An 18,777-nucleotide genomic window follows, 5' to 3' on the forward strand; every position below is an offset into this window, starting at 1 on the left:
TTTAAATTGAAGCTGTTGAAATTGAATGTAAACAGCTTTGTCCGATTACTGGATAGAAAGTCGAGCTTCTCTCAGTCAGACAACACACCATGGAGCCCGGCTAGCTCAGTCGGTAGAGCATGAGACTCTTAATCTCAGGGTCGTGGGTTCGAGCCCCACGTTGGGCGCAACTTTTTAGCTTGCTCAAATCCAGGTTGGACACACCATTGTCCCGACACAATGGACGATAGGATGTTCTCTGTCTAGCATGTAGATACTGCAGCCCTGATGGATGAGGAGGACTCAACATGCCACCTGCCTCTTGTTCCACCCAAATCACTCAGACACTGTAACACATTCCTCTCCTGAGTCCTTAGAAGTTGGCCTGCTAGCCAGAGTCAACTTTTCAAGATACATTGATGCAAATAAAGATAAAGATTCATGGACAAATGCTAACACTACCTTTACAGTGAGTAAGAGAGAGAGACACTCTAGACCAGGGGTCTCACACTGGTCCTCAAAGGGCCACAGTGGGTGTAGGTTTTTGATCCAACCAGTCGCCTTTTCACCAACCAGGTGCGTGAAGACTGTCATCAGTTGATTGTGAGTCCTGGTGTGGGACCTGATATGTGGCTGGATCAGTTTTGCAGTTGATTTATTGATACATCATTGAAAGGCAGATGATGAAAAGATTAGAAACTTCAAAAGTGGATTCTTGGGCTCATGGGATATATGAGTTCAATTGATGATCCGTCCATGTGTATTGACCTAAGCGAGTCAAACTAAAGGTACGTTGACACCGAACGCGACTTCCGCGAGCAACACGATTGATTTACATACAAAGTCAATGGAGTTGGGCGACTGACGGCGATCAGCGGCGACCAACATGGCTGCGACACGACTGGGGTGTGCGACGCTACACGATTTGAGCTACATACGGCGATTAGGGCTACTCAAGACGACGCAACTGGGCTACTGCGTCAGTCGCAGAAGTTCAATTTTTTGAACTACTGCCACCAGTCGCGGTGCATTGACCAATCAGAGACCAGATCCGCGAGTGACGTGTCCCGGCGGAGGCGAAGCTAATCGCTGCGGTTGTTTACATGCAGACTTTCCGCCATCCTCTCGAGAGTGGCACAAATTGTGAATTTTTTTACATAAATAGGAAGAATCTTGTCCGGAGGGAAAGTTCGCCACAACGGTGGCGTGACTGGTGAGTTGAGACCTTTATTTACCTAAGTTTACTTAAGTTATATTCGCCTAAACGCAATGTCCACCGAGTTTACGTGGCGAATGTACTGCTGCGACTGTAGAAACTACGTATGTATGGTGACGGGATAAATAAGTACTGTTTCTGATTTAATTTAATTCAGATGAGACGTCCTGAAGGCTCTGTTTATATGAGGGGAGGACGGTGACCGAGGAGCGGAGTGGTCAGCGGCATCTACTGTAGTGCCGTGAAGTGAGCGTTCTTCTCCGTCCTCTCTCTTCTGGAGCCCTCCATCTCCAAGAGAGACCTCGGCCAACATGACTGGAGAGGCAGCAGCAGCAAGGTAGCAGGTAGGTTTGCACGTTCATTTAGTGGGGACATTCTGAATACTAGATTAATATATAAATATAAAAATGTATGTAGCTTTCTGTATTGCTTTTTTCTGTTTAGCTACTACAATAATGTAATCACGCCATGCTGTCATTAAGGAGAGGAGGAGGATGGATCCACTCATGATGTTGGTGATGAGGAGGAGGAGGATGGACCTTCCTCCCTCTTCACCTGGTGCTGCTGCGTCTCCTCCACCTGCCACTGGCCCCTCCTCCTCCACTGCTGCTCCTGATGTATGTAGAAATAACATTTTCTACCATTATTCTATTTTTTTAATTAAATGTTATTGTTCTACATCATTCACTGTCATAGTGACATGACTTGCTTTAGGTTAACTATTGCTGTCCTATACAGATCTTATTTATTAGTACTCATCACTATGGCATGTAATTGAACTCAACTTCCATTATGTGCAGGACAGCGATGGAAGAGACCTCCAGAGGAAGGTGTCCCCCGATGCTGAAGCTGAGCTCAAACATCTACTAATGAACTCCCTCCACAAACCCAGCTCAGAAGAAGGGACAGTTTTCAAGGTCCTCGTTCCTTCCAAGTTCCACATAAATTTAAAATGTACATGTTACTTTACCAAGCAAAACAACAGCTGACTGAAATCATTTGGACCCTTCATTTATTTTCTTTGTAGCCACAGTTTCACTAAAGAACCGGATGCCGCCCCACTTCCTCCGCCTCTCTTGACCCTCGTCCCTCTGAGGAAGATCCTTCAAAACACACCTACGTAGTTCACTTCAAGTTTGACTGTGATTCTGTGTGTATTAAATGAGTATAAATGAATTAGTTACTTTATTTTTGCCAATAAAGTGTTTGACAATGAACATTTCTTTTTGTGAAAAATGGATTCACAGAAAAAAATAAAATCAAAAGCACTTTGCAAAATGTCAACAAATTGAGTTGAACACAACTTTGTTTTATTGCAGAGATGAAATATATATGCAAGAACCTATGCTTTGTTAAAATAGGAGGCTGACTCTTGAATGAGCAATTGTGTTGCACTGATAACTGTTTTTTTTTTTCCAAAAAGGAGAAGCCTCATCTTCAACAAAAACATGTGGTCAGTGGCAGTGGTCCTCTGGTCAGCTCCTGGAAGTGGACGGTCTCACCAACACTGAAGCAGTTGGTGATGAGTCTCCTGTTACCGAAGATCTGCAAAATATAAACCATACATGGATATTTAAACATGTATATGTAGGTGATAATTTAACAAAGTATATATCAACCATACAACAGTACATCAACTCACAGGATAAATAGTTTTAACACAATGCATTTAACTGTTGCATTAATTGATTACCACAAAGTGGTGCTAACTGACAAGACTCAAAGAAAATATAAATGTTATTATAAATACTCTAGTTTCCGTGTCCAAATTATTGACGATGACAGATTATGTATCTCTGAAAATTACTTCAAGCACACAGCTGATACGTCCGTGGAGTTCATGAATTGATGACAGTTCAGAAAGACTTGTACACAAGTCGGCGTACACAACTACAAATCGCGTTGCTGACCAAAGACAGACGTTCACCAGAGGACCGACCGCAGGTACTTGGTGTCCTGTATTCAACCACTGATCTGGACCAACAGGTCGTCCAACTAGGGGTTCTGCCTGAAGTACCACTCGAAGCAACGTATCCCGGCGACGCTGCTGGAGGAGGTGGTTAAATTCACCAGCGTAGCGGCTCTGGCCAATGCTGTGTTCGAACCGGGCAGGTGACAACTAATCACGACCTGAGCAAGCTACCAGCTACTGACGACAACCGTGTGCCGCCCACGGTCTTCACCATCATGAAGAAAAGCTTTGGGGAATCGAACACCAGCACTTCACATGACAGGTGGAGATACTGTCCACTGTACTAAGAAAGATTCAGCTGGCTGCATTTCAGAGGAGGACAAGCCATTCAGATCTCCTTCAAAAGAGTCTTGAGATACATTTTTTAGATTTTTTTACATGTTCATCTTTAGGGGGAGCTGAAACAATTCAGTTGGGGAAAAAGAAAAAGAATCAACAACAGAGCTGTTCACCGACCGACCTGCCTTCATGGCATTTAGCATCACAACATATACAGTGTGTATTGGGTAAATATGAACACAAACTTAATATTGGTTCTGGACTCAAAAGTTGCAAACTACACTGAAAATAATAAAAAAAAACACTAATGACGGGAGAATGACGACTGAACTTTAAAACCTTCCGTGGGGACGGAACAAAAAAACAAGCAATCAAAGCAACAATATAAAAACCTTCCATGGTTGGAAGCTCTTTTTTGTTTTGTTCTCAGTGCAGTTTTTCCATTTCTGACATTATGTGCAGGCAGCAATGAGGCCATTTGGTCAAAGCTTGAGTTAGAAATGCCACAAAAGTGTCTGTTTCTCCAGCAAGGATTCAAGGCATTTCTGCATCACATCACATTCTAGTGTATTGGATTCAACACATGCTTTGTCAGTAACTGAATAAAAAAAAAAAGCACAGTGCCATGACCTGGATTTGAACTGGGGTTGCTGCAGCCACAACGCAATGTACGAACCAATATACGATCACAGGTGTTCGGAAACATATTCCTTAGACAATAGAAAAGGCCATCTCACCGCATTTCTCTCACACAAGCGTGGACGAGACAAGTCATGTCGCATGCAGTACACAAATATTCTTGCCACGTTTAACTTCCACATCAAGAATGACATATGAAAAAGAGGCAAGTTAGCCAGGAGTCGAACCTGAAATCTCCTGATCCGCAGCCCTATGTTTTGTTCAATTCCATATGAACTGACTTGAGTGAAAGTAGGGTATCAAACACCTCAGAACATTCCAAAGCAGTTCAAACTGAGATGGCAGGGGAGGCACCATTGTCAGGAGGTGGTTCACCCAAGGCTTCAAGGATTCAAGCACAGAAAGTTTCTTTTCATTCTGGCACTGGGGTTCAACTGCTTTGGAATGTTGTGAGGCGTCTGATACCCAACTTTCACTCAAGTCAGTTCATATGGCTCAAAATGTCTTGGAAAACTGACATTTCAAGGGCGTGGTTCAGTGGCTTCTTCAGGCTGAACACTGCTATAATCAGGCCCATTGACAAGAAAGTTTTGAGTCCTTTTTCAACCAACACACAACCAGTGAAACAGCCAATTTGGCCAGACACTACGCATCACCTGAACAGGGACTTGAACCCTGGACCCTCAGATTAAAAGTCTGACGCTCTACCGACTGAGCTATCCAGGCTCCTAGGGAGGTGTGATGTGTGTAACCTGAGGCAGTGTGTGTGTTCCTCTGTCTGAGCCGATGTTTGTGGTGAGCACATGACAAACCTGATATCAGCTGTGTTTTGTAACTCGCGGCGACAAACTGCTCATTTTGCTCAACTTCCGTGAACCAGATGATTTTTATCGTTAGTTCCCTCAAGGAGATTGGAAGACGTGATTTGTTGGTTTTAGGAGGCGACATTACCTCCATGTTAGCAACCGTTAGCATGGTTGCTAAGTGAGTCCGGGCTCACTCGTGTGATCAAAAGTGAAACTCTTTGTTTTTGTCACTCGACATCTGTCATTCTTGTAATACATAGACAACACAATCTTCAGAGTATTAAAATTTATTCAGAAACTTGGGAGTTTACTCCCAAAACCTGCCGAAGGAAGTGGGTTGATCACAGGAACATGAGTGTAACTGCAGGCTGTCGTAAAGCTGGGTCTCTGGTCCCTCCCCCCCATCCCACGTTTGTTTATGAGGAAAGACCGTGACGAAACAGTGAAAAATGTAATCACAGAAAGTAATATACACAACATTGTCCAGCTCATACTTGCAAAGGCAACTTCTAGAAGCATCTATCATTCAATTTAAAACGTCCGTTCACAGGTTTATTTCCAGTTGACTGTGGACAGAGACGCCAGAGTTAGAAATTATTCTTCTTCAATCAGTGGAAATGGACTGATGGCTCAATTGAAGTTAGACAACACACTCTGCTACTTCATAGATACACATCTTGGGAATAACAACTCTGCACTTGTGATCCAAAGTTGTTAACCAGACAGGTTACATTGAACATAATATGAAGCCCTACAAGAGCAGGGCATCAAAAAATTTGTAAAAACTCATGTTGTTCCTCTCCACGGAAATCTTTAGTAAAAGGCGAAAGATTTATACGATCTGAAGAGAAACATGAGTGAACTACTGACACTGAACCAGAGAAGGAGCTGTATTCTTCCACATCGACCTTTAACTCATGGTGGCGCCCTCTGCATCGTGCGCGTGTCTCACGACATGATGAATGAAGATAAAGTAATCCGTCGAAAAGTACTACACAAGATAAAAAGCTGCAACGTAAACTCTATGAGCAGCTTGTCCACAACACTCAAGATTTTTGGGCTTCAAACATCAAGTAAGTCTGGACGCTGACTACAACACACAGGTCACAAGTCAAGAAAATCTACATTCACGTTGCTGGTAGGACTCGAACCTACGCGGAGAAACCCCAATGGATTTCTCGTCCATCGCCTTAACCACTCGGCCAAGGAAGGGGGAAAAAGGACGGTACGGGGGGGAAGGGGAAAGGAAAGCCACGAGCGATTGCGGGTTCGCAATATCTGGCTCTCCAGTACAACGCTGAAGGAAGCAGATAGACGGACTGGTTGGAGCACCCATTTCCGACAACACCCTGGTGCGCGAAGGTTCTGGAGCTGCTGGAGAGACTTTATCTTGTTTTTTAAAGCCAACCATGTCCTTCATTAGAGGGAATTGAAACAATTGAAAGGAGGAAAAAAAAAGAATCACCATAACCTCCCTATTCTTAATGGCATTTAGCATCACAACATATACAGTATGCATTGGGAAAATATGAACATAAACTTAATATTGGTTCTCGACTCAAAAAATTATGATTAATAAAAGTGTAATAAAAACATTGATGACGACTCAACTTCAAAATTTTTGGCGGGGAAGGAATGAAAGTGTCGTAGCCTGGATTTAGAACCAGGGTTGCGGCGGCCACAACGCAGAGTACTGACCACTATACGATCACGGCTGCCAGGACCCATGTTTCTTACACAATAGAAGAAGCCACCTCACCACATTTCTCTCACATTTGTGTTGACCAGAAAAGTTATGTGGCATGCACTGCAGAAATACTGTTCTCATGTTTTACTTTTGCGTCATGAATGAAAGATTAGCTCGAGCTAGCCAGGAGTCGAACCTGGAATCTCCTGATCCGTAGTCAGGCGCGTTATCCATTGCGCCACTAGCCCTATGTTTTGTTCAATTCCATGTGAACTGACTTGAGTCAAAGTTGGGTATCAGACGCCTCACAACATTCCAAAGCAGTTGAACCCCAGTGCCAGAATGAAAAGAAACTTTCTGTGCTTGAATCCTTGAAGCCTTGGGTGAACCACCTCCTGACAATGGTGCCTCCCCTGCCATCTCAGTTTGACTCGCTTAGCTCAATACACATCGACGGATCATCAATTGAACTCATATGACGTCTCTGTCCGAAATGATTCCTAAAAGTCTGCAATCCTCAGAGACTATCCCATGAGCCCAAGAATCCACTTTTGAAGTTTCTGATCTTTTCATCATCTGCCTTTCAATGATGTATCAATAAATCAACTGCAAAACTGATCCAGCCACATGTCAGGTCCCACACCAGGACTCACAATCAACTGATGACAGTCTTCACACACCTGGTTGGTGAAAAGGTGAGTGGTTGGAACAAAAACCTGCACCCACTGTGGCCCTTTGAGGACCAGTGTGAGACCCCTGGTCTAGAGTGTCTCTCTCTCTGTTCCTCTCTGTAAACGTAGTGTTAGCATTTGTCCATGAATCTTTATCTTTATTTGCATCAATGTATCTTGAAAAGTTGACTCTGGCTAGCAGGCCAACTTCTGAGGACTCAGGAGAGGAATGTGTTACAATGTCTGAGTGATTTGGGTGGAACAAGAGGCAGGTGGCATGTTGAGTCCTCCTCATCCATCAGGGCTGCAGAGCCTATGTGCAAGACAGAGAACATCCAATCGTCCATTGTGTCAGGACAATGGTGTGTCCAACCTGGATTTGAGCAAACTAAAAAAATGCGCCCAACGTGGGGCTCGAACCCACGACCCTGAGATTAAGAGTCGCATGCTCTACCGACTGAGCTAGCCGGGCTCCATGGCATGTGGTCTGACTGAGAGAAGCTCGACTTTCTATCCAGTAATCGGACAAAGCTGTTTACATTCAATTTCAACAGCTTCAATTTAAAAAATGCACAGCAAATAACATGATGAATACAACACTTTAAAAACACACGTGCTGAGTCAAGACAACCACACAGCAACTGGTTCAGAGTCACATGCTTTAAACAACTCCAGTCAAAAGTGCAAATATACTGTAAACTATAGTTGGCACCATTTACTCTTTGCCCACAAAGACCTTCAGGAATAATTACCCGAATAATCCCTTTGTCCTTTTCAGGCATTGTTCACAATATATTTAAGGTTCAGATTTAGAAAGAGTAACGTGTTTACATTTTTTCCTTTCATCACAGTTCTTCTTGAACTTACTCATTGTCCAGCCTTAACACTGCAGGTCCTGAGTTGCAGTTACACTGAGATGTCTCTTTGCAATCCTCCTCATGGATGGGAACGTTGCTTCATGTATTTTCTACCAAAGACGTGGGTCTCCATTCCATGCACTTGACCTTTCCTCTGACTCACGATGCATTTCATTGACTGCACAAGCCTCGTTGGCGCAGTAGGCAGCGCGTCAGTCTCATAATCTGAAGGTCGTGCGTTCGAGCCTCACACGGGGCAATGTCTTTATAGGGTACAACTGTTTTGGGGGACAAGCTTTGCAACATGACTCCGAGCACGACCTTTGTTTATTGTATGTTTTTCACTTGCCCTTTCCTGTGAGTCACGCTGCATTTCAATGACCGCATCAGTGCCACTTGTGCGATGCAGCATCGATGCCAGAATTTGGTTGTCAAACTCTGACCATATCCCACCTGTTGTTATGGGTGAGGATGGAGAAGCCCATGCAGCGGGCTGTGAGGAAGCACCAGGCGTGAATGCTGACACAGAGCTGGTGGCAGAGCTTGTGCTTGGTTCAGGCTCTGATACGGTTGGAGCTGAGCTCTGACTCACTGATTGTATCTTGGTGAAACAGCTGGGTAAAGTAAAACACACAAGGCTTATCAAAGTGAATATATATTTTGGAGTTCAACGACATGACCACATTTTATTATTATTTATTAGATGTATTCATATAAGACACGACCTTTATTTATGGTATGTTTCCACGGAGCGATATGTGTCCATTTTCCCCTCTTCCCAGACATCAGGACAGTTGTGGATGATGTTTGCGACCGACACCAGCATGATGTAGGATGGACGACTGCAGAACACAAGAAAAGTCTCTTTTGTGTTCTTTTGCGTCGCTTATATGTGTGTAAAACAGGTCACTGACGTCAGAAAACGGTCACCAGTTCTCAGATGTTATTGGATCGATGGTTCAGAGGATTGTCTTGAAGTGCTGGTTTGTTCAAAGGCTGAACAACAGAAGCAACGTTTCTGTTGTTTCAACATCATATAATTGTTGATTTCATGGTGACAATGCTGTGTTTTAGCAGCTAAATGTTGTGATATCTGCCTTGCACGACCACAAACTTCACTCCTGTTTTGTGACAGCTTTACACTTCCAAATCCTAGCTACAGTTAATGATGTGATCACCCTCTTCCTAAACTACCTCATTTATTCCAGGTACGTCCCATATGGTGTCGTTGTTTGGCCCCTGGTATGGGAACCACATCGGGACGCTCCGATCCATCAGTCACCATGATCCTGATCAAGCCATAAACCCCTTTGGGTGGACTCCTGTCCCATAGGTCGTCGTATTCCTAGTTCTTGCCCAGGACAAGCAGCGTTGACTATTAGCTTGGAGCTTCTGACCTTGTGCTGCCACTTTGACTTGACATGTGTAATACGTGCTTTGAATGAGAGATTTGAATGCCATGATTTGAGATTTTGATTTGAGATGACAAGATTTCAGCATCAGAGCGATTCATTTATGTACAACTGTTTTGGGACACAAGCTTTGCAACACTACTAAGTGATGCGAGCCATGTGACAACACAATGTCCATGTGATCGGTACAATGAGGTTTGGGACAAAGAAGTGGAAGACAGTGTTGGTCGATGCAAAGATGAAATGGTGGAACCTTTTGCTCTCATTCTCTTTATTCATTTATTCCCTAAAGCACTGCTACCATCTTTCTTTCACACTCTCTCTTTGCAGAAAGACACATAGCTATCACTGACTTCAGTCACACAATCCTTCTGCACAATCTTCAAACCTTGAAAACTGAAAACGTTTGTTCACAGATCCACATTTTCTTATGTAGCTGCATGTCTCTGTGGCGCAATAGGTTAGCGCGTTCGGCTGTTAACCGAAAGGTTGGTGGTTCGAGCCCACCCAGGGACGTGACCTGCTTTATCTTGCAGTAAAAACTTCATTCATGTACTCACTCTGACAGACGTGATGTTGATCAAAAACAGCCCTTCGTGACAAGACAGGCGTCACCAAACTGTCCCAGAAAGGGCGGCAGGTTTTTCTTCCAACTGAGCACAGACAGTTTAACCAATCAGGTGTCATAATGGAGACTCCAACTCTTAACCATCGTTCCATGAACACATGTGAACCTGGGATCATCTTCTGTTATTATGATTATTATTATAAATATAATATCCACACAGACAGTCCCTTGTTCCATGATCATAGACATGGTTCATCATACCTGAAGCTGTGTGTGCATGGTACGACTTGTGCTATTTGAGTGGTTTTACAGATATCTTTGACAGTTGAAATCTCATCTGAACTGCTGAATGTGTCCCATATGGTCTAGCGGTCAGGATTCCTGGTTCTCACCCAGGCGGCCCGGGTACGACTCCCGGTATGGGAAAGCGACGATCGTTGCGGTCTGTTGATGTTGTTTAATGACAGATTGTTGTGATTACTCACCTCTTCCAAACCTCCCTTAACTTGAGAGAATGCAGGCATAAATCCCACGACGTCTCACACGCTAAATGAGAACTCTAACATATTCATTTGATACCTTTGTTGTCGAACCTGTGTCAGTCTAAATAAACACGTCGACTAACAACCACTGCCTCAGACAGCTGGTGTCAGTCTAACCAGTGAGAAGATCTTTAGTTCGGGTCTGATCGCAGTGTGCTGTCTATTTCAGATTTATGAAACTTCTGAAATCGAAAGACATCCATCACACACATCATACAATCACATACAATATTTATGAGCATCAAAAACAAACAAAAAAAATGTTCTTTTTCCAATAACATAAAGTGCTGCGCCAAAGAAAGGACAGAAATATGTTTTCTCCATGGAAGCTTTTAAACCTCAAACAAATTGTCCTGATATTTAAAAAGTTTGGTTTGTCTTGGAAAGAAATCAATGCAGATATATGTATGAATGTCTGTATCTTGTGCTGGCCAGCTAAATAACATTAGTTCTGAGGAGCTCTTGTGTTTGTGAGGAGAGTATCAAGCATTGGTGCTCAATCTGACCTGAACTTGTCCTCCGCGACCATCTGAAGATCTCTTCCTTTTAAATGCAGTCTAAAGTCCAATGTTCATCTACGAGGGAGATGCAAACATGTTGAACAGACGATGGATGGCAACTAGTCAGAAGTTCGGATCACCTGTATCACATGTGTCTCCTTCATCGTTGCTGCAGCGTCTAAGGACCCCGCCTCCCCAGTAGAGCACTGGTAACCAGTGTTGGGCAAGTTACTTTAAATCAGTAACTTCGTTACAGTTAGTTATTCACCTCATTGAAAAGCAACTTTGTTACTTAAGTTACTCATTACTTTCAAAGTAACTAGTAAAAACATAATCATTTTATAACAGTGACGGTCACCGGCCTGGTTGTGTGGCCTGCTGCGGTGCCAGACATTGAATTAAAAACAAATAAGCATCTGCTGCCATCGCTCGTAAGTACGGGTGGACGTAAGTCAAGCAGGTTGTGAGTTGGATGTTACTTGCGTACGGATATAAAGCAAAAACCATCCTGAAAAAAACCCTGGTCTTCCGCGTGACAGGCGGAGTTACTGTCCACTATACTAACAAGGATCCTGTCAGCAGTGTTTAGCATTCACATCAGAATCAGAATCAGAATCAGAATCAGAATCAGAATCAGAATCAAATTTATTGCCATGGTCAGTGGGGAGCCCACTGACTAGGAAAGTGCCTTGGAATAAAGTGCAACAAAAAACAAATAAAATAAAATAAATAGAATAACATTACAACAAGGCTGTTCATGAATTTAACAATCTGACGGCCGAGGGAAAGAAGCTGTTCCTGTGACGGGAGGTTCTGGTCTGGATGGACCGTAGCCTCCTGCCAGAGGGAAGAGGAACAAACAGTCTATGTCCAGGGTGAGAAGGGTCGGCTCTGATCCGACCTGCACGTCTCTGGGTCCTAGAGGCATACAGGTCATGAAGAGGTGGCAGGCTGCAACCGATCACCTTCTCAGCAGAACGTACGATGCGCTGCAGTCTGCTCTTGTCCCTGGAGGTGGCACTGTTGTACCAGACGGTGATAGAGGAGGTGAGGATGGACTGGATGATGGCTGTGTAGAACTCCACCAGCAACTTCTTCGGCAGTCGTAGTTTTCGTAGCTGCCTCAGAAAGAACATTCTCTGCTGGGCCTTCCTGATGAGGGACCTGATGGTTGGCTCCCATTTGAGGTCCTCAGTGATGGTGGTTCCCAGGAAGCAGAAGGAGTCTACAATAGGAATAGGTGAACCAGCCAAAATGAGAGGGGACAGAGGAGCTGTTACTCTCCTGAAGTCCATGACCATCTCCACTGTCTTCTGAGCGTTGAGCTCCAGGTTGTTGTGGCTGCACCAAGACACCAGCCGCTCCACCTCCCTCCTGTAAGCCGACTCATCTCCATCTGAGATGAGCCCGATGATGGTGGTGTCGTCCGCAAACTTGATCAGCTTCACGGACTCGTGGCTGGAGGTGCAGCAGTTAGTGTACAGGGAGAAGAGCCATGGAGAGAGAACACAGCCCTGAGGAGACCCAATGTTGAGGGTCCGAGTGTCAGAGACAGTCGTCCCCAGCCGCACACGCTGACTTCGGCTGGTCAGGAAGTCTGTAATCCATCTGCAGAGGGAGTCAGGCACGTCCAGCTGGCGAAGCTTGTCTTCAAGCAGAGTTGGAAGAATTGTATTAAAGGCAGAGCTGAAGTCCACAAACAGGATCCTGGCATAGGTTCCTGGGGAGTCCAGATGCTCCAGAACGAAATGAAGGGCCTGGTTCACTGCATCGTCCACAGATCTGTTGGCTCTGTAGGCAAACTGCAATGAGTCCAGGTGAGAAGCAGTGATGGACTTCAGGTGAGAGAGAACCAGGCGCTCAAAGGACTTCATGACCACAGACGTCAGTGCCACCGGTCTGTAGTCATTCAGTCCAGTGATCCTGGCCTTCTTGGGAACAGGGATGATAGTGGAGGACTTAAAGCAGGCAGGAACATGACAGGACACCAAGGAAGCATTGAAGATGTCCGTGAACACTGGAGCCAGCTCAGCAGCACAATGATTCAGGATGGCAGGGGAAACTCTGTCCGGACCTGCCGCCTTCCGAAGGTTCAGCCTCCTGAACTGAGTGCGCACGTCTTGCTCCATGATGTCAAGAGAAAGAGGGGGGAGGTGAGGGGGTGGCTCATCAAAAGTGACTGTGATCTTTGCTGTCTCAGTGACATCGTTGGTCTTAGTTGTGTCACTAAGAGACAGCACAGTCCTTTGTTGTAAAGTGGAACATGGGGCTGGAGAGACCACAGAGGTGCTGGGGCAAAATGGCTGCTCAAAGCGACAATAAAAGTTGTTCAGGTCCTTTGCAAGAGTGAGGTTGTTCAGAGTGTGGGGGGCACGTGGCTTGTAGTTAGTGACCACCTTGAGCCCTCTCCACACCGCAGCCGAGTCATTGGCTGAGAACTGCTGCGTGAGTTTGTCAGAGTATGCGGCCTTAGCTTTCTTCAGCTCCCTCTGAAACCGATACTTCATCTCTTTGTAGCAGTTCCTGTCCCCACTCTTGCGAGCTGCCTCCTTCTCCCGTCTAATCTGGCTGAGTTTAGTTGTGAACCAAGGTTTGTCATTTGCATAACTCACCTTGGTGCGCGTTGGAACTATGCACTCTTCACAGTAGCTGATCCATGAAGTCACAGTGTCTGTATACTCATCCAGATTATTGGTCGCAGCCCTGAACACCTCCCAGTCTGTGGTCTCCATGCAAGACTGCAGCTCCTCTTTAGCTTCACTTGTCCAGATCCTCTTGCTCCTCACAACGGGCTTTGCCAGCTTCAGCTTCTGCTTGTATGTAGGAACAAGATGAACCATCAAGTGGTCAGAGAGTCCCAGTGCAGCTCGAGGGAGGGCGGTATAGGAGTTGCGGAGCGATGAGTAACAGTGATCCAGCACGCTCTGCTCTCTGGTGGGACATTTTACAACCTGCCTGTACCTGGGAAGCTCCTCACTCAGATTTGCCTTGTTGAAGTCACCAAGCACAATCACAGGAGAGTCCGGGAAAGTTCGCTCCACATGCAGGACCTGATCCGCGAGCGCACTCTGAGCCTCACGTACATCCGCGCTGGGCGGGATATATACGGCAGCCAGAATGAATGAAGCGAACTCACGTGGGGAGTAAAACGGCTTACAGTTGACGATCAGACATTCCAGAGAGGGAGAGCAGTGCTGGAAGATCACCGTCACGTCCGTACACCAGCGATTGTTGATGTAGAAACACAGTCCTCCGCCTTTGGTTTTGCCGGTGAGCTCCGGAACCCGGTCCGCGCGGTGAAGCTGGAAACCCTCCAGATGAAGCGCAGTGTCCGGGATGAGATCGCTCAACCACGTCTCCGTGAAACACAAAACACAAGAGGAGGAGAAGTCTCTGTTCCGTCTCAACATCAGCGCCAATTCATCCATCTTATTGCTGAGCGAGCGGACGTTGGAGAGGATTATCCCGGGAAGTGGAGTGCGCGATCCTCTTCGACGAAGGCGAACGAGCGCACCGGCACGTTTCCCTCTCCTCCTCAGTTTCTTCCGCCCCGCCAAAAGATAAACTAACTCCGCAACTGACACCAAAAATACTGGTAGTAAGTCAGACGGAGTCATAGCCCTGATGTTCATCAACTGATCTCGTGTGTACGAACACGCAGATGCTCCATCAAAACACAAAAATAAACAAAATAACACGCACGGTAATTCCAGGCCAGCCTTCGTCGGCGCCATCTGTCATAAGAGTTTTGTGGTTCATTCTTTTTATATTTCAGGAATATTTTATCCGACTGTCCATTGTGTGGGGACAAGGCTGGGAATATTCTTTAAAAACACCTGGGAAATTATAAGATCCAGAGAAATAATCCCAGGAAGAGTTTTATTGGTGGAAGGTTTTTACTGGACCAAGAAAGTGAGAATCATGAATGTGTTCACTCCTCCAGACTCTGCCTAGTTCAATGTCATCATGACATCAGAAGTTCCCCTATTGAGCAGGAATCAAGAGAACGGTTGCTCACATTGAGGTAATGTCGTCTCCTAAAACCAACAAGTCACAACTAACGATAAAAATCATCTGGTTCAAGGAAGTTGAGGAAAATGAGCAGTTTGTCGCCACGGGTTACAAATCAAAGCTGATATCAGGTTTGTCATGTGCTCACCACAAACATCGGCTAAGACACAGGAACACACAGACACTGCATCAGGTTCGACACATCACACCTCCCTAGGAGCCTGGATAGCTCAGTCGGTAGAGCATCAGACTTTTAATCTTTTTATCTTTTAATCTGAGGGTCCAGGGTTCAAGTCCCTGTTAAGGCGATGCTTTGCCGCTGGCCCAGTCGGCCAGTTTTACTGGTTGCAAAAGGACTTGGTTCAGGCTCTGATACTGTGACTCACTTTCACCTTCATGACAATCCTCTTAAACATTTGTTGCTGGTGTTGAAACACGTTCGAAACAGTCTTAAAAAAAACAGGGTGGCCTGAAGTCGTAAACGATTTGGCTTGATTTACACTTAAAATAACTAACTTTGAGATTTACTAAGGTGAGATTAACTAAGTAAGAAAAAAACAGTAGAAATATTCTTAAAACAATCTTAATAATCTTATACAATTTGGTCTTACATAGTATATTATTCTCAAAACATGATCAATAAGAACTTTAGCCTAGATATGAGATTGTAAGTCTTGGCCAGTTCAGGAGTTTTTTCAGTGTAGTGTCTGTGTGTTCAAGATGAAAGTAAGTACATTTTTAATTTCGACGTTCTGGTAATAATGAATGTGTGATTCATGTAAATGGGTAGCGGTGTAACTGTTCAAGTCAGATTGGTTAAATGACCTTTGCTCTGAAGCTGAACAAACCTGAATCTTCTACCACTGCTGTAAGATAAGATAATGTCTTATGAGGGTTTTTTTAAACAATGTAACAACACATTACTTGCATTCTAGACATTATGACCTGTGATGTTTGTTGTCTCAGTGAAGTTTGCTCACTACCTGCAGCTATCACAAGGCACTTTTTCAACAATTTAATTGAATAAATAATTGTTGACAATGTGAATTCTGTTTGCTTGGTTTGTTTCGTGTGAATGCTTTGTCTCATTTTGAGAAAGAAAAGCTAATAATGAGAACTCTTGAATTAAGAACAATAATCTTGTTTAGTCGCTCTGACTTTAAGATCTTTTCACTCAAATGAAGAAAGAAGCAAACGCTGAAATAAGAATTGACAAGCTAGTTTTGAGTTTATTTGACTTCATCAAGTAGTTGGAAATAAGTTGAAAGAATTTGGAGCGTTTTTAGCAGCACTTCCAGCAAAGTTTCAGTTAAACACCATTCTAAGACGTCGAATCACATTAAATGTTGAAACATAACGTACCATAACATTGTCATTGTGTTATTAAGTGTTTGTCACTGACGTGACAATGAGATGATAATCATGGTTCTTAACCAATGAGCCACTGATGCATCAGAATCTTGTGCATGATTTTCCAGGATATTATTTATTTGAAAAGTTACCCCCAAAGTCTCGGCGGTATTGGGCAATGCACTGGCAGAGGGTGCACAGAAACCTGAGCTCTAAAACCATTATCTGACAGAGGGTTCATCCGGGACTCGAACCCGGGACCTCTCGCACCCGGAGCGAGAATCATACTCCTAGACCAATGAGCCCTTCATACACACTTTTTAGCAGGAGAGGAACCATTAGCACAAAGGCGATGAACAAGTCGGCCATACAAGGTCACACAAGGAGACATTTGGAGCCTTGGAAAACTGAGCTGTTGGTATTAGAACTCAGTAGAGACATGAACCAGATTCACTACTTTTATTGAACCTAACCAAATCCGTCAGTGCTACAGAGATCTGACTCATGTGATCTTAAAGAGTATCCTGTTTTGGTACTTGAATGCAGCCTTCTGACTGTGAGGGAGTGGAAGAGCAGGAGATTTTCCAGATCAAACCAGAACATTGCACGTATTAGAGCGAGATGACGTTTGGTAGTTGCATAACTATTTACAAACGTCTGCTGAAGTGATTCTCTGGGGCAGCACAGTGTGTTTCACCTGACACATGATTGGTTTAACTCCGTGTGCTTGTTTGAACAGGGAACCGACTGTGAGGCTGATAGACAATGTTCAACAGGGAAAACTACACTGGGCAAGTGACTCGCTAATGTACAATGACAACAAAGACTCGATCTCCTCTCATTCTAATTCAGTTGTCTCTGTTCCCATCGCCATGTCATGGTTCTGGGTGCCTTTGTTTAAAAGTATTCATGCTTTGACTGGCATCAGAATTAGAGGGGAATTGTTACAAGATGCTATTTTGTCTCATCTTGTGGTTTTCTTCATCTCAAGCTCGTCATGAACATAACATCATGGAGCTGATCAATATGTCTGAGAGTGAGCAGTGACACTGAAGAGATACTGAGAGTTGGCTGTGGTGTGGTCACCAGCTGAGACATTCAACCAAGGCCTCCTGATGTGGTGGAAAGAACTGAGAGAAAGTATGGTCTCCAATACTTTCTACAATTTCTTTACCTGATACCTTTGCTCTGTTTCTGACTCAACTCTGCCACAAGCAAATTACCAGGAAGAAGACGAGCTGTGCCACATTTGAGCTGTGTACAACCGTGTTCCTCTGACAGTCTTCATCATCCTGAAGTAAAGAAAATGAACTCGGGCAATCGAATCCCGGTCTTCCACGTGAAGATGCTTTCCACTGTACTAACAAAGATTCTGCTGGCTTCTTTTCACAGGAAGATGAACCATTCAAATCACTGTCGAGAGAGTCTTCAGGTACATTTTTCACATTTTTATATTACATCCATTTTTTTAGACCCAACCATGTCCATCTTTAGGGGGAGCTGAAATAATTCAATGGAGGGAAAAAAAGAATCAACAGAGCTGTTAACCGGCCTGTTCCTGATGGCATTTAGCATCACAGTGTGATGGGTACATATGAACATCAACTTAATATTGGTTCTGGACCCAAAAGTTGCAAAACACACTGAAAATAAGTATTATAAAAAACGGAATAAAAAAAAAAAACTGACGGGATTGTGACGACTCAATTTAAAAACCTTCGGTGGTGAAGGAATTAAAAAAAAAAAAGCAATCACTGCAACACATGAGAACAATCTTCCACGGTGGTTTGGAACCTCTTCTTTTGCTTTGCTTTAAGTTTGTGATAATGTTTGTCTTATATTCTTGTATTCCTCTGATTTGTTCTCAGTGCAGTTTCTCAATTTCTGATGTTTATGTGCAGGAAACAATGAGGCCATTTGGTCAAAACTTGAGTTGGAAACGTCACAAAAGTGTGTGTTTCTCCAGCAAGGATTCAAGACATTTCTGCATCGAATCACAATCTAGTACATTGGATTCAACACATGCTTCGGTAGCTCAGTCAGTAAGTTGCTGCGGCCACAACGCAGGTTACGAACCACGAGACCAGGGGTAGGCAATCCGGTCCTCAAAGGGCCAGGGAGGTGCAGGTTTTTGTTCCAACCAAACAAGCTCAGACTGTTTAACCAATCAGGCGCAGCTGAAAAAACAGCACCTGACTGACAATCAAGTGATTTTACCCCTGAGACACCTGGTTGGTGAAAAGTTGTCCTCTTGGTTGGAACAAAAACCTGCAGCCACCGTGGCTCTT

At 44.3% G+C, this 18,777-nt stretch overlaps 9 non-coding genes across 9 annotated transcripts; 5 read left to right on the forward strand and 4 right to left on the reverse strand.

Annotated features, from left to right (window-relative positions):
* Positions 1–94: 94 nt before the first annotated feature.
* Positions 95–167, forward strand: trnak-cuu (transfer RNA lysine (anticodon CUU)). The gene has a single exon. It is a non-coding gene; the product is annotated as a tRNA-Lys (tRNA).
* Positions 168–4,738: 4,571 nt separating this feature from the next.
* On the reverse strand, positions 4,739–4,811 carry trnak-uuu (transfer RNA lysine (anticodon UUU)). The gene has a single exon. It is a non-coding gene; the product is annotated as a tRNA-Lys (tRNA).
* An 827-nt stretch (positions 4,812–5,638) lies between these two features.
* On the reverse strand, positions 5,639–5,752 carry LOC128766528 (U5 spliceosomal RNA). Its single transcript, XR_008416024.1, has one exon. It is a non-coding gene; the product is annotated as a U5 spliceosomal RNA (small nuclear RNA).
* Positions 5,753–6,753: 1,001 nt separating this feature from the next.
* Positions 6,754–6,826, reverse strand: trnar-acg (transfer RNA arginine (anticodon ACG)). Its single transcript has one exon. It is a non-coding gene; the product is annotated as a tRNA-Arg (tRNA).
* An 822-nt stretch (positions 6,827–7,648) lies between these two features.
* Positions 7,649–7,721, reverse strand: trnak-cuu (transfer RNA lysine (anticodon CUU)). The gene has a single exon. It is a non-coding gene; the product is annotated as a tRNA-Lys (tRNA).
* A 571-nt stretch (positions 7,722–8,292) lies between these two features.
* trnam-cau (transfer RNA methionine (anticodon CAU)) lies at positions 8,293–8,365 on the forward strand. The gene has a single exon. It is a non-coding gene; the product is annotated as a tRNA-Met (tRNA).
* Positions 8,366–9,960: 1,595 nt separating this feature from the next.
* On the forward strand, positions 9,961–10,034 carry trnan-guu (transfer RNA asparagine (anticodon GUU)). The gene has a single exon. It is a non-coding gene; the product is annotated as a tRNA-Asn (tRNA).
* A 406-nt stretch (positions 10,035–10,440) lies between these two features.
* Positions 10,441–10,512, forward strand: trnae-cuc (transfer RNA glutamic acid (anticodon CUC)). The gene has a single exon. It is a non-coding gene; the product is annotated as a tRNA-Glu (tRNA).
* Positions 10,513–15,358: 4,846 nt separating this feature from the next.
* trnak-uuu (transfer RNA lysine (anticodon UUU)) lies at positions 15,359–15,447 on the forward strand. Its single transcript is given in 2 exon segments — positions 15,359–15,395; positions 15,412–15,447. It is a non-coding gene; the product is annotated as a tRNA-Lys (tRNA).
* The last annotated feature ends 3,330 nt before the right edge of the window (positions 15,448–18,777 follow it).

This window comes from Synchiropus splendidus, chromosome 10, assembly GCF_027744825.2.
Source record: "Synchiropus splendidus isolate RoL2022-P1 chromosome 10, RoL_Sspl_1.0, whole genome shotgun sequence".
Lineage (NCBI taxonomy): Eukaryota > Metazoa > Chordata > Actinopteri > Syngnathiformes > Callionymidae > Synchiropus > Synchiropus splendidus.